Source organism: Spinacia oleracea, chromosome 1, assembly GCF_020520425.1.
Source record: "Spinacia oleracea cultivar Varoflay chromosome 1, BTI_SOV_V1, whole genome shotgun sequence".
NCBI lineage: Eukaryota > Viridiplantae > Streptophyta > Magnoliopsida > Caryophyllales > Amaranthaceae > Spinacia > Spinacia oleracea.
This window is the reverse complement of record NC_079487.1, coordinates 92,275,365-92,284,939: the sequence shown is the minus strand read 5'-3', so window position 1 is coordinate 92,284,939 and position 9,575 is coordinate 92,275,365. Positions and strand designations below refer to the sequence as shown.

General features: G+C 35.5%; 1 pseudogene; it reads right to left on the bottom strand.

Annotated features, from left to right (window-relative positions):
• Positions 1 to 243: 243 nt before the first annotated feature.
• LOC130465515 (DNA-directed RNA polymerase subunit beta-like) lies at positions 244 to 1,582 on the bottom strand (annotated as a pseudogene).
• Between the last annotated feature and the right edge of the window lie 7,993 nt (positions 1,583 to 9,575).

Here is a 9,575-nt window from a genome sequence, read left to right as displayed (position 1 = left end):
ACAAAGTCTGTCAAGTACATATTTAAACCAATTATATGTCTTGATTTCATTCACATCAACTACACTCTTGGCTATCCTCAAATCAATGGTTCTGTTTGTAGTAGGGGCTAAAAAGGAGGAAAGAGCATGCATAACAAACAACTGTTTGAACTCATCCATATGATCGTCAGTCAAAAGAGTAATCCTTTCCTCAACCAAATTCAAAGGTATTGACTCATTAAGGTCATGCCCAAACCTACGTCTTCACTCAAGCTTCAAGGGGTAATCGGGGTTAGTTTCATTAGCACTACAAGAAGTTTCTACAACCTCTTTCATGGGGTTCAAAGGTAAACAGAAAACATCATAAACATCAAATTCTGAAATAACGAAATCTCTTTTCTGGTCAACTGTAAACATACAGCTAATAGGGTCAAAACTATCTACCAACCACCCTAACATAGAAGTTTATGTTTGGGTCAGTTGTATACTCAGCAACCCCCCAAACCCAATGTCAACAATAGCCTTTTTCTGGTTCTCAAATAAACCAGAAATAAGTTCAACCAATTTTGCAGGCCTACACCTTGTCTTGAAGGTCTTGCTGTAAAATAGAAAGTATGGAATAGATGATTTTGAAAAAAAAGAACTCGGACTCCACAAGTGACACAGAAGATACTAAAATAGAAAGTGTGTGTGTGTGTGTGTACCCATTCCAAATTTCATTCCAATCAAATGATCCGCAGCTGCCAATATATCCCGCGGTAATAAAAACGTATTATTTTCGGGTATATCAAGGTTCAGCCGCCGGTTCATATTTCGTCGACCAATCCTTCCTAATTCGCATCTTTGTTGAAAGAATTTATTTTGCAAGTCCTTACATAAGGATTCCGAAAATACTGGATCCCCACCCACACAAGCAAATTGTTGATAAAATTCCAAAATGGCATTTTCTTTTGACCCAATTTTTTTTCTCCTTATCATTCAGGAAAGACAAGAAAATTTCCGGGTAGCAAACATTATCCAGAGTTTCTCTTAGATTTGAACCCATAGCTGATAATAGAACTAAAATAGATATTTTATGTTTCCTACTCACCCGAGCCCATATCCGTGCTTTTCTATCAATCTCTAATTCTGATCTTCCTCCCCATTCTGATATTATGGTGCCGGTATAGATTGAAATTCCGTTATGGTCTAATTCGGATCAGTAATAAATACCCGGGCTTTGCAATATTTGATTGATTACAATTCTGTATATTCCATTTACTACAAAAGTTCCTAAAGAATTCATTAGAGGAATATTTTCAATCAAATTTGTTTGTTCTTGCATCTCCCTACGGGTTTTCCAAATTAAACCCAGCGGACACATATAATTCAGAAGAATATGTAAGTGATTCATACACAACATCTTTTTCTTTATCAAGGGTTCTGCTAATTGATATGTTTCCACAAATAATTGAAATTCAATTTCTTGTTCAGTATCTTCCATTTTTGGAAACTTAGAAAGTTCTTCCGTTAAGCCCTGATCAATGAACCTCCAAAATCCTTCAAATTGTATTTGATTAAACCCAGGGATTGTAGACATTCCCTCATTTCCATCCCGTAGCATTTGCACTCAATTCCCCGTTTATTTAAAAATCCCATTTTTGGCTCATTCTTCATTGAATCATATAGATCGATCTAGCTCTGATGGAATTTATATTCTGTTTACTAAATCACATAAAATTTGACATAAAAACTCCATATATGGGATGTATTAAATATGTATGAGGGGGGGGGGGGGGATAATAAAGAAATAAAAGTTTCTACGCAAATTTAAAAATGCAAATGCAACAAATACAAAAGGAATTGATAAAACATTTTTAATAAAAAGAATTCTGCTACTTAAATACTTAATTAGATTTATAAAATTTCGTTTAGTATAGAATATTATTTAAATTTTGACTATTATTATGACATTACATATTTCAACCCGATTAAAAAACGAAATAGATACAGGATTTGATCCCTTTGCCAAGATAAAGACCTAATAATAAGAAATCATAAAGAGTGCATTTATTTAACCAATATTTTTGGCTCCTTTGTATTGTTACAAATTACAAAAAAGGATTTGTGGAGAAAAGATCTATTTTTACCTATTTTCGTAACATGTTTGTAGAATTCCTCAAATATAATTGTATTATAAAGTGGGCTTTGTTTATTATATTAAATAGTTAATTTAAACACGTGCAGATATCTATATATCATATATTAAGATACTTAACTGTCGTCTGTGCAATTTTTGTTCTGGTTCCGAGGTTTACATATACTCATAATTCTTGTTATAATTGAAATAGAGAAAAAGAAAAATGTTGTAACACCCTAATAATTCCTTGCTTTTATAAAATCATTTTCCAACTTAAAATAAAGGAATTACTAAAGCACTACCGCCACCGTGATAACGGTTAAGGCTATTACCAGAATTACGCAGCGGAAATTAATGTCAACTAACTTTTAAAAACATAATAAATGAAATATCGAGACCTCCTACAATTTGGAACCGTGAAGGCCCAAAAACCAAAGTATAAGAGTTCAACAATTTCAAACATAATTAAAGTATAAATAAATAGTTCAAAATACGAAAGCATGCAACTCTCTCGATCATCCCAAGCCACATGATTTCGATCTACCAACCTGCTATATTATTCTACTCCCCATCAATGCAAGTGCAAATGATAGATCATCATAGGGTCATTAAGGCAAAGGCCATGACCAAAAACACACAAAGCACGTAGTCAACAAAAGTTGAGTACTTACAAGAATAGAGTGAAACAAAACTAAAACATGCATCACTCACTAAGTACTAATCATCATGCAAAAGCCATTTAAGAATTAACAAACCAATCATGAATACAAGACTCGACTCTTGACTCACAATTTAATTAGAATAAGCTTCGAACGGGCCAAAAGAATATTCCATAAGGAAAAAGGTGATGGGAGCCAACCATACACCAAATAATAAATAATAAAATCGGGCCATACCGAGTGTCGGGCCATACCGACGGAATTCCTGCGCATAATATAAATGAAACAATGTCTTGTATCATTAGTAGGAGTACGAGCTTTCCGGCAAGACTCCCCCCATTGTTCATACTCAAGGTATAAACGTTCTAAGAGTTTTGAAGCTTGTTCTGGTTGCACTTTACGTTTATTAATATTTATTAAAGGTGAACTCGAGACTCAACAATGTACACACATACAATTAATAAACGACAACCAAAATAATCTTATTTTAATGCTTTAGGACTTGTGATCAACCAAGCAAGACACTTGTGAGATTACTACCATGTTCCTCCTCACCAAAGTGAGATTCCACATCATGCCCATTAACATGAGGGTTGTGCCCTTGCACGACAAATCCTAATTCATTTCATACAAAATATTCCCAACTGAACCCTACATGTGCGGTGGCTTACGTGAGCTAACCCTTCACGTTTGGTAAAATAAATAGTACAACGAAGTACGAATAATTGGCTCAAAGTATGCTAGACACCCGGTACAATAGCATACAAATAATTAATCCATCCCTTGCATGTGAAACAAACCATACATGCATACATATTGAACAACATGATTGACAATGAAATTCATACTCATAATAATCTCAACATGCTTGTTCAACCAATAATTCAACAATTCCAATATAATAATCCACATGATCGTTCACCAAACCAAATATGAATCCACATAATATAATTCACATCAACAACAATCATGTAATGTCTTTGACAAATGGTGTGGTCGCCTTAAACTTGTACGTACCTTGAATACCTAAGCGTAGGGGCCACTTTGCAATAGCGAGCACTTACTTAGAAATCACCTCCTATCATCAAAATAATGAAACTTAAATTATTTCCATGTTCATTAAATTTCCAGCAACTTTATAAAATCTAAAACCTCAATTAAACTTTAGAATTCAATCGTTTTTCAATAATATAATCGTCTCAATTTGCAAAACCAATCCCTAGTATGAAAACGTACTTTTTTCGTCTTTAAAATCAATAAAAATCAACACTTTAAGCCTTTATTCAAATTTGAAAATATAATTGATTATCATAATTAAAATCATCACCTAATTATGCTAATCAATTGACTCATTAGGTCTAGATTAAAACCCTAACTTGAAAATCCCAATAAAACCAATTTATCATCATAAAAATCAATTCTTTATTAAATAAACGAATCTGAAAATCCATCCTTTAATAATTAAATCAACCCTAATGAATCACAACACGCAAATCCTCAAAGCACGGTGTTCATAACCGATTCCCAGCATTTTAATCATCCAAAACAATAATAATATTATAATTTAAAATACGGAATTGAAATAGAATAGGCAAGGAAGAAGAGAATTATACCAATCCGACCTATAGCACGGAACAACCACGAATTAATTGTGATTGGGCGAAAGAATTGAATAACGAACAAACACGAACACACACACACACACACACACACACACACACACGCTCGTGTGTGTGCACGCAGCAAAGGGGCGACGAGCAAGGCTGGCGCGCGGGACAAGGCAGCAAGGCAGGGCGCTTGTGCGCGAAGGAGGGGCGAGAGAGCAAGGCTGGCGTGCGCGAGAAACGCAGCAACAGCAGCGACACAACAGCTGTTAGGTTATGATACATATGACAATTCATAAATCATGCGGAAAAACCATAAACCCAGGAATACATATTATTTACACATAATCATTTAGCATAGAATAGATGCATACTCTTTGTTGCGTGCCTTCCCTAGCTGCGCCCGAACCGAACAAGAACAAGTCTTTAGGACTCCAAGTGTCGTCCCTCCGTAGATAGTCCACAGCACGTCCGGATCCGCCTTAAGATTGACCAACTAGAATCGCCCTTAAGGTACTATTATTTTCGGCACTTTATAGGCAAATGTGTGACTGAATTTTTCTCTCAAAAAAAACTCACTTTGAATACTTTGAAACTTGTGTTATAAATTGTGAGCCCTAGCCTCATATTTATAGCGGTATGGAAAGGGAATCGAAATCCTATTCAGATACAAATTAATCAAACCTAGAATCCTACAAGAACTCTAATTTAATTAATTTATCAAATAGAATTAGGAATTTAATCATTAACCGAACTCTGTATGTTTTAGGAAACGTGCACGAACACAAACACTTGCACACACACGCACGACAGCCACGATGGGCCTCATGCGTGCGCGCGAGCAGCAGCCCACTCAGCGCCCGCGCCCGCGCGCGCTGCGCGCTGCGCGCGCTGTGCGCGCTGTGCGCGCTGCGCGCTGCGCGCAGCCTGCTGGGCCTGGCCTTGCTGTTTGTGCGGCGCGCTTGGCTTGCTGGGCGATGGCCTGGCTTCGTGCTGGGCCTCGTCCGGCAGGCCTCGTCCGATGCTTATTCGTACGATGCGCTTCCGATTAAATTTTCCGATTCCGGAATTCATTTCCGATACGAACAATATTTAATATTTCCGATTCCGGAATTAATTTCCGTTTCGAACAAATATTTAATATTTCCGTTTCCGGAATTATTTTCCGATTCCGGTAATATTTCCGATTCTGACAATATTTCTGTTTCCGGCAATATTTCCGATTCTGGCAATATTTCCATTTCCGATAATATTTTCCGATACGTACCATGTTTCCGTTTCCGGCAACATCTACGACTTGGATAATATTTATATTTCCGATACGATCCATATTTCCGTTTCCGGCAATATCATCGTTTCCGGAGTATTCATTTCTTGCCTGTGACGATCTTAGCTCCCACTGAAACCAAGATCCGTCGGTTCCGAATATTCATAGATAGAGTATCTAATTCCATTAGATACTTGATCCGTTTACGTACTATTTGTGTGACCCTACGGGTTCAGCCAAGAGTAAGCTGTGGATTAATATCATTAATTCCACTTGAACTGAAGCGGCCTCTAGCTAGGCATTCAGCTCACTTGATCTCACTGAATTATTAACTTGTCAATTAATACTGAACCGCATTTATTAGACTTAACATAGAATGCATACTTGGACCAAGGGCATTATTTCCTTCAGTCTCCCACTTGTCCTTAGGGACAAGTGTGCATTTCCTAATTCCTTTGTCGCTCGATGCTTGCTCTTGAACATAAGGTAAGAGTTGTCATCCTTATTATGTCCAGAGGTGTTCCTCGGTTTCAGAGTTCAACTGATCAAATAAACAGATAATCATAGCCTATGATTCATCCGAGCACGGCCATGCATTTCACAGTTTCTAGCTCTCCGAGTGGCCTTGTACAACTTTTAAGCATCTCATCCCGATTTATGGGAGGACAATCCCAATCTTGCGATCTTGAGATTAGACTTCGTTTGATAGGTGATTACCTGAGCGTTGCCTTTATAGCCTCCTTTTACGGTGCGACGGTTGGTCAACGTCAAAGCAACCAGTTTTCAAACAAGTAATCTCAAATCACTCAGGTATTGAGGATTTAGTGTCTAATAATTTAATGAAATTTACTTATGACAGACTTTCATCTCTTACAGTAAAGTTTCATAGGTCTCGTCCGATACTAGTCTTCCCAAAGTAAGTATCTATGCAAATGATTATGACATTGCCATGTCCACATAGTTCAAGAAACAGAACTACTAGTCATCTTGCATTCTAATCGTCTAACGTTTTCTATGCGTCCAATTTTATAGAAAACTCCGAATAGGGACCATTTTCAACCTTTGACTTTCAAGTTCACTTGATAGACATTTCTTAGTCACAGGACTGGTCCTGACAGTCTATCTTGAATATATCGTCAAATTTGAAGGGACTCATCATTTAATACTAAACCAAGATTAAATGGAATATGAAAATACATTTCATATATGATAAATGTTCAACCCCAATGTTTTATAACCATGGGCCTCAAACCCATCTTCTAAAACAATTCATGGAATTCAAAGCTATGCTTGATTTCCAGTGCTACAACGTGAGTGTTGCTTCTCACTTGTTGCATAGGTTTAGTTATCATGCTTTGCCAATCTTAATATCCTTTTCATCGAATGTTCTTTGAGATATGATGATAAGATCTTTTGAGTTTGTTTATTATGTGATCTAGTCTTTCTTACTTCGATAGTGGTTCTACGCATTTTGCAATGAAGAGCCATCAAGTTAGCAGACATGTGATCCACCAAAGTTCAATGAAGAACTCATTAATATAAACAACTCTGTTTTATTGCTTCTTAGGCAATAAGTACTTTTACTTCAACTGTTTAGGTTGCTAGTGATGCTTTGTTTGGATTTACTTATCTAAGCAGTTCACAGACATGTGGAAGACTTTCCAGCTGTATCTTAGAACATAGAAATTAATATTTTAATTTCCCACGCAACAACTCATGGTCTCCAACCCATGTTGCCATTTCAAAACACGATGCTCTATAGCTCGTCCTTATCAATGGTTAACTCCAAAGGGTCTTGCTTGATCCTTTGCCAGTGTTTATGCGTGTAGCATCAATATTTAGCATATCTTTATTTCCTTGAATCAAGAACTATTCCTATGTACCTTTTCAAGTACCATAAGTATTCTTGATCTCAATCTAGTTGATCTTCACTTAGATCAATAGAGATTGGTATATGTTCGTCATGCCTAAAGTCATACGATACGTTTTTGGTGATCCTCATATTATATCATACATGATAAATTCTTTTGCAGAATAATTCCCAATTGAATTCTATTCATGTAACTTTAGCTTATCTCGTTTCAGTAGATACTAAATTCAGCTAAATTCTTTGACATATAATATAGGTTAAGAATCTCATTTAGACTCTTTGATGTTTAATTTAGTAAATGCTTATACATAGTTCAAACATCCTTTACTTAGATTTATTCACATGGGTCGAATATCTCCAATGGAGATTTTCGTGTTTGATTTAGTAAATGCCATTACTTAATCCAAAACAATATCATAAGATCTTTGTAAATAGATCTTAATACCCAGTATGTACTAAGTTTCGCCATGGTCCATCATTGATGAATAATTTCAAATCTAAGTCATTAGCATTTGAATGTTATTTCACAATAGAGAGATATGTGTGTGATACACATAGGACCAATTAAGTTTTATGTACTCCCACTAAACCTCTTACACATCTATAAGAATCATGTATATTTTATGAAACTAAAATGCTTATTAGCTTCACTTAAAATACAGTTCCAGTTCCCAATTGCTTGCTTAAATCTGTACTTAGATTTCATAAGCTAGCTTTCCTTTTCAAGCATCTATTTGGATCCACAAATCCTATGACATGCCATGTACATAGTTTATTCCAACATTTGATTGAGGAATACTTTTGTCATCCAATTGCCATATTTACCAATATGCAATCATTGCTTGAACTATAGACTTGAAGCATTACGATTTTGCATGAGGTTTCAACACAATCCACATTGTGAATTTGCTTGTAACTTTTAGCAACTAATCTAGCTTTGTGTGTGAACACAATTCCATGTTTGATGGTTTTTATCCTTAAAACAAACTTGCAACCAATAGGTGTGAAACTATTCTTGCAAATCAACAAAATTTCAATTTTGTCATCAAAACATTGAGTATGTTTTATGGCCTCTAACCATTTAAAACATTTGAGTCTATATATGGCCTCTAACCATTTTAGGGAATTTGGGTTTCGTCATAGCTTTCTTACAAGTCACAAACTCATTAATCTACATGATAATAGTTTGACTGCAAGTTGTAGGTTTCTTCACTATTTAATAGAAGAATCTCATAGTTTCATTGACCTGATCTCTATGTTTCTTTACTATCTAATAGAAGAATCTCATAGTTTCAGTGACTTGAATTCTATGCCTACTTGGGTATAGAACATCAATAGAATATCAATAGCCACTTGAAAGTCCTTTGAATATTCTGTTCTCCTTGAAGCACTTGTAAAGTCTTCTAAGAGATGTCTATTCTTTAAAGCCACTTCTAAAGTCCTTAAAGAATAAGTTCGGATTTTCTGAAGCACTTCGAAAAGCCTCCGGAATGTCCGTTTATGTTTGTTGTTCGCCTCGAAGATTTTCGAGGTCTATTTTCTCCCACTTGTCATTTTGGAAACGAATCTCCAAAAGGACATTATTTCGAGCAAACAAACATTATGTTCTCAAAAATTCGTGGTAGAAACAATACCCTTGTGTCTCATTTGAATAAATCACAATGAAACATATATCTATACTTGGACCTTAGTTTGTTGAATAACAAACACTAAGCTCCCACTGAGTTTAAGAACTCTTTAGATATATTATGAAAAGATATTCTGAAATTACTTTTCAATAGCTTTGACGAATTTGGTTTAGTTTGGTGGTAGTTGAGCATTTTGTTTTAGAAATTATAGGAAAAGTCTTTATGATCCATCATTTATTGAATCAAGTATTAATCGACTTCGATCATTCCAACTTAGATATGCCATATCTTATGGAGCTAGATTGTGAAATTATAACACACAATCATTGATGATCATATTTGGTCTCAAGTAATCATCAACATGATCTAACCTAGATCTTTATGATTTCTTGCCAAGTGGATTTTATACTTCTGAATCTTTGAACTAGCCAAACAGATTCAACTTATAT